We start from the raw sequence: 6000 nt of genomic DNA on the forward strand, positions 1-6000 counted from the left end.
GTGGTTTGACCTTCTGTCTTCTGGAAAGGCACTAAATTTGGATTTCTCCTCTCTGTTCTGTTCTGCTACAACAGGGCAGGTTCCTAGAGTTACTATATTGAATAATAGAGCTGTATAGAACAATATTCTTCACTCACATGTTTTGGCAGCCAGAAGGAGAGAAGAAAAGTTAATGATATGACTGACATGAATATTGTAGGCCACGGTGACTTAGCTTTCAGGACACCCTACTTGAAAGCAGAGGCTATTACTTAATGTGTTATTTATCCTCTCAAGGGGCAATTACCTTTTCTCTCCCTGAATCACCTCAGCAGTTTCACTTCAAGAGGTCTTGAACCTCTTTACCTCTTGATCCTAAAAAAAAAAAAAAAAAAGTATATTTTTTTAACAGATACAAATGGCTACTGTTTCCCTCCAGAATGGACTGTATTTGAGGGTGAGTGGTGATCTCCCAGAACTGTTCAAATGTGCATGCTGAGAGTTTCAGTGAGCAGCTCACCACTGCGCAGCTTTGCCAGTTCAGATCAGCCAAGGATTTCCCCCCAAGCCATGAAAAGCAAGGCCATCATGCCTGATATTGCTCATATGAAAAATCCCCCCAGCCTAATCATTAACTGTCTGGAGAGGCTGGGTTGTATTTGTATAATGGATGCTGCTGACCTATCATTTCAATTTATTTCTTTCATGACAGTTCTGCAGAGTTTGCTTGTCAGAGACCCTGAGAATGTCAGTCTGAGCATAACACAAATGTCTTTCCATCTTTTCTGTTCACTTTTAATGGGGATGAGAACAAATCCCCTAAATGACTTTGCATCATCAGGTACCTGACATATCTTATGAACACTTTCAAGAGCCAGGCACAAGAGCTCAAGCACTTACTCATTTATTGCTTTGATATTAAAAACAGAGTCCCAGAGCACAGGGGAGGTAGGTTCCATTCTATGTACAGAAATTACCTAGCTTCATATTCTGCATGGTACATCAGATTGAAAAAAAAAACCACAAACAAAATAAAACAAAGCAAAACAAAACAAAAATTCCTTATATATTCCCATATGTCTGAGAGCTTTACTGTGAAATCAATACAGAGTCAAAGCAACAAAAAAGCTTCCAGATTTCTCTATTCCAGGCTGAGACAAGTTTTTAAATACTTCCAGAAATTGCCAACATGCCTGAAGGGTAACATCTCTAAAGTATACCTCTGTGATATGAAATGCAGAGCACCTTAACTTCTTCAGCCCTCCCCCAGTCACAACCAGCTATAAATCCTGCCCTTTAGTTGTCAGAATATCTCATCATGACGGATGCATTTTTTAGCTGAGAAATACAAATCCACCTTGACAGAGCCACTCAGGCATATACATGGGCTATGCTGCTGATAGGTTTGTACCAAGCACTCCCAGTGTGAGAATAACCTATAGGGACTCTAAGCAGACAACATTTTTGCACACTAACTTGTTGTCTGTATGGTTTATTCCAAACTCCCCACCTTTCCCCAGGAGAAACAAGCTGTATTGGCAGCAGAGGTGTTTTGAAGGTAACCCTGCATCTGTAGTGGATAGCTTTGCAGGCATAACTCTTCACCCCTAGCCAGCTAGTCTAAGTAACTTCCTTACAACAGGAAGAATTGAAACACACAGGCTACACTGGCAAGAGGATCTGAGCCCGAGCTGCCTTTCCCCCAGGAGGCCATGGGTTTGGACAGTACAGAAGGGCAGCATAAGATACTCTCACTACCAAGTAAGCTGGCACCAGGGAGGCTGCATGGGGAGGAACCCGTCACCAGCAGGAAAGGAGCCCTGCAAATCAGTCAGTGTAGGTTACTGGAGTAGGGAGAATTGATACTGCCCTGATGGAAGATCCTGATACCCACATTTACCCTCAAAACACAGAGAGGAAATGTTGAGAGGCAGGAAAGTGGAGCACTGAGGAAGCACATTGTACCATGTACTCAGTGCCCCTCTCCCAACAGCAATCTCAAGTGGTCCCTTTAAAAGTGGCTCTCACTAGTTTGGGAGTTCACTGGCACCAACTCACTGCCAGGAACCAAAGGTGCTAAACAGGGATGGGAACAAGCTATTCATGGACAGTTGGGGAAATGCTGGATAGAAATAGAGGTGTTTAGGAACCTGACTGATAAAGAAGAAAGAATGCAGATAGATCTGGAGAAGTACTCAAGGTGGGAACAAGCTGTATAAAAATGAAATGTAGAAAAAATATGCTGGAGAAGAATAAAAGGACTCTATTCCCATCCCACCCTGGGATCCTGAACCCCAATGTAGAGTAAATGAAGGGCTTCATGTATTGTGCTAGTGAGAGAGATCCCCCTGAAGCAACAGCTCAGGCTCAGCCCCTTCAGTCTCCAGGAAAGGAGCCACAGCCCTGCTGCAGTTGATGTGGCAGTCACCAGACTCAATAACTTGGCATTGAGATGTGTTAGGTGTGGCTTTGGGTGTGCAGTAAAACCAATGTTGAATAGAAAGTGTCTGTCAGTACTCAGCAAAGGGAGAGAAAATTTCATGAGCCTGGGAATTACTGGAGGGGACTGACTAATTTTGGTAGTCCAAAAAGGTCTGTGCTGGGAAATAACTTCCATGCAATGCCTCTGAAATGTGGGGGTGGAGGTGTTGTACTGAAGCCTCGAGCTGTGGGAGAGTATCACTCAAAGATATGTGATGTTAGCACAGGCCAGAGCTTGCCTGAGCCAGAGGGTGCCTATTCATGGCTGGAACAGTCCTCCCTGCAGCAGGCTACAGATGTACCCCCTCTGTCAGCTGCAGCTCCAGCCATGGAGGAGGCTCCCTCCTGCCCTGGAGAGCACTGGTACACCTCTGGGTGCTTTGGAGGTGCTAATAGTTTCAGGCTCTGGTGCAATGGAGACTCTGTGCCTGGTTTGCCAATCTTCCTTGACCAGCAGAGACTGTTTTCTGGGGTAGGACCACTCAACTCCAGCATAGACACAGTGTCCAGAAAAATAAAGTCCCCATCTCCTTTCCCATGATCCTAATCCTATCAATGCCCATTAGAGTCTGGCATTTGTCTTGAATGCAAAATTTTCACTGCAGGGGAGAAAACTTCAAGCCGCTGTTGAGTTCCTGTTTCTTCTGCCTTTATTGGGAAGAATTGCTGTCTGCAATGAGAGACATTGCACATCACTGAGAAGGTGTGTACTGGCATGCTAGGAGGGGAATGAGCAGAATAAAACCTTCCCTAGACTAAAAACAGTGTGAAACATCAGCAGTCAGGTATTCTGTGAACCTAGCTTTGCCAGGCAGCTAAAATCGAGTTAATATAAGAAACAACATGAGGAAGCCAGAAATTATTTTGTTATCTTTCTGCTCGCTAGAATTCTGGGCCTGGACAGTAGCCAGCACTCCTTTCCCCAGTATAGGGCTGTGAAGCCTGGAGACTTCTTTATCTCTGAGCTGCTCATTGCAATGTCTGCAAAGCACTAACAAGACATCTGATTGACCCAAATATATCAGTGATCACAGTTTCAGGAATGCCTAACATGTTGTAAATTGAACAGCTTGGCTGGTGTTTAACCCTCTACCAATTATCTGGTTTTAAAAATATTGCAACTTGTTAGCAGGATTATTAGCCAGAGGGCTGGCTCAGCTAAACTCTGGCTTGTACTCCTTTCAAAGAGAGCAGTTGGGAGGCAGAGTGTTTGGGGGAAATGATGTTTTCCCAGCTATTGATTTAAGGGTGTCGTCACAGTATAAACTGTTGATTAACTGCCTAGCTTACAAGAGACGAGCTGTAATTGAAATTAATGGCATGCATAAGTTGGAGGTTATGTCCACCTTAATAACAGGAAATCTAGTGTCCTTATCCATGGCAATGGTTCTTCTCTGGAGAGAAATCCCAGTGCAGACACTGGCAGCTGGATGCTCACTAGAAGCATAACTCACCTGAAAGAAACACAAGTTCATATAAAGCAAAATACATGTCCAACCTACGTATGGAATAAAATTAGATTTTTGCTTTCAGTAATTTTCCAGCATGCTAGGAGTTTTCTTAAACCTATTTCAAACTAGAAAGTGGCAGAGAACAGAGGCAATTCTGTGTCATTTCTTGGTAAAAATACTTTTGGATAAAAGCCTCCTGCTCCGAGTACTGTTATCATCGACCGCTGTGAAGTGTAGCAATCACCAGCTCCAAATCGCATACCTGGCGTTCACCGCGCAGCTCGTGTGGCTTCAAAGGGTGAAAATGCAAAGCATCATCTGGCAATACAGCTTCAGGGTCGGAACAACACGAGACCCGAATTCCTGGGTAGCAAGAGCAATGTTTGACAGCTTGCATTGCCTTTGAGGGGCGCCAGGCCGGTGAGTATCTCTCAATATCGTTATGAGCCGCGCCACCGGTGCCGCCGGCGGCTGCAGCGCGGGGCCGGGAGCGGCAGGAGGTGCTGGTGCGACACGGCCGCGGCCGCACCGAGCGGCGGGGAGGCGCCCGCTGCGCTCCGCCCGGGAATCTGAGGCAGAAGACGGGAAAAAAGACAGAGAATTCAACTTCTGCTTTTTGTTTGTTTGTTTGTTTTTATTATTTTGTTTTGGGTTGTTTTGGGTTTTTTGTTTTTTTTTTTTTTTTTTTTTTGTGGCCGGGTTGTATGCGTGTGTATAACTGTGAGTTGTTAAGGTATATTAAGAGAGTTTGAATGTTTTTAACAAAATTGTGGGAAAAAAAAAAAAAAAGAATTCCCTAATTTTTATTTTAAAAAAATAAACTGTATACCAGCGAACCTGGAAGACTGGAGTGTGGCTGGAAAACGGAGTTGTTGTGATACCTCAAGAGAGCAGAAAGAGTTCAAGAGACGGGAAAAGAATTTTTTTCTTTTGCAGTAGTTAAGATTCCGAGTGCAGTGGTTTTGCTGCACTGATCCAACCTCAGTAACTACTTTGGATAGCCACGGCAATGATAGCAGAAGGGAGAGGTGTTTAATCTCGTTTCGCTCACAAACGTGTTCTTTGCAAGAGAAGTCCCCAGTAAAATACTGAAAGAGCGGAGCTAAGCCTCTTTGCCTTGAGAAGGCAGAAAAATTGAAATAGGGAATATAGAAATAGCTACTCTTCTAAACACCTGACAGGGACACAACTTGAAAAGAAAGGCTGGCTGTCGCTCTCTCGGGCAGGATATCCCGCGGGGGAGGGGGGGGTTACCGCTCTCGAAAGGGCTAAAATGCCAAGAAAAACTGGTCTGCAGACTCCGTGACACACCTGGTGCTTGAGCACCGCACACATCCCGGTGCAAAAGGACGCGAAGGGCGCCGCCCTCCGTGCAGGCGGGCCCCCAGCGAAGCGGGAAGAACAGGTCCGTGGGCTCTCCCCACCGCGCCTCGCCCACGGTCACTGGCGGCCCTGCCCTGCAGGGAGCCCCGGCATCACGCCGCGGTGTGCGGGTGGGTCCGGTTCCGCTGCCGGGCGCACAGGTGTCTGTCCGGGTGTGCACTGGCGGTGCTCGTGTTTGCAGCGATCCCTTTGTGCAGCCACCTGCCGGCTCCCGGCCCCGAGCGCCGGGCTGGAGTGAGGGGCGGCGGAGCGGAGGGGGTGCCGCTGTGCCGCTGACCGCGGCGCGACCCTGCCGTGCGACCGGGGACGGGAGGGGCGCGGCAGCGCCCGGGGCCCCGCGGCCGCCCGTGCACCGGCGCGGGGGGCGGCCCCGCTGGCGTGCGTACCGCCTTCCTCTTCCCCTTCCCCCTCCCCGCTTTCCTCCCTCGGTGTGCAGGCTCCTTTGTGCTGCCTGCAGCGGCGAGGAGGAGTCGGCGGGCCAAGCGCCCGCGCCGCAGCGCTCTCCCATCCCGCGGGCGGGCGACCGGCTCGGCTCTCACGCCATCCGCGACCCTTCCGCCTCCTGGACGGGGCTCTCCACTGCTTGTGGGACCGCCGTCCCCGCCGCGCGGGCCATCGCCGTTTTAAGCGGAGGGCCACGCCGGGAGACGGGGCGGGCCGGGCGCGCCCCCCCGGCTCCCCCACGTGGTGCGGTGCCGGTGTCTCC

The sequence above is a fragment of the Taeniopygia guttata genome, chromosome 5 (genome assembly GCF_048771995.1).
Source record: "Taeniopygia guttata chromosome 5, bTaeGut7.mat, whole genome shotgun sequence".
Lineage (NCBI taxonomy): Eukaryota > Metazoa > Chordata > Aves > Passeriformes > Estrildidae > Taeniopygia > Taeniopygia guttata.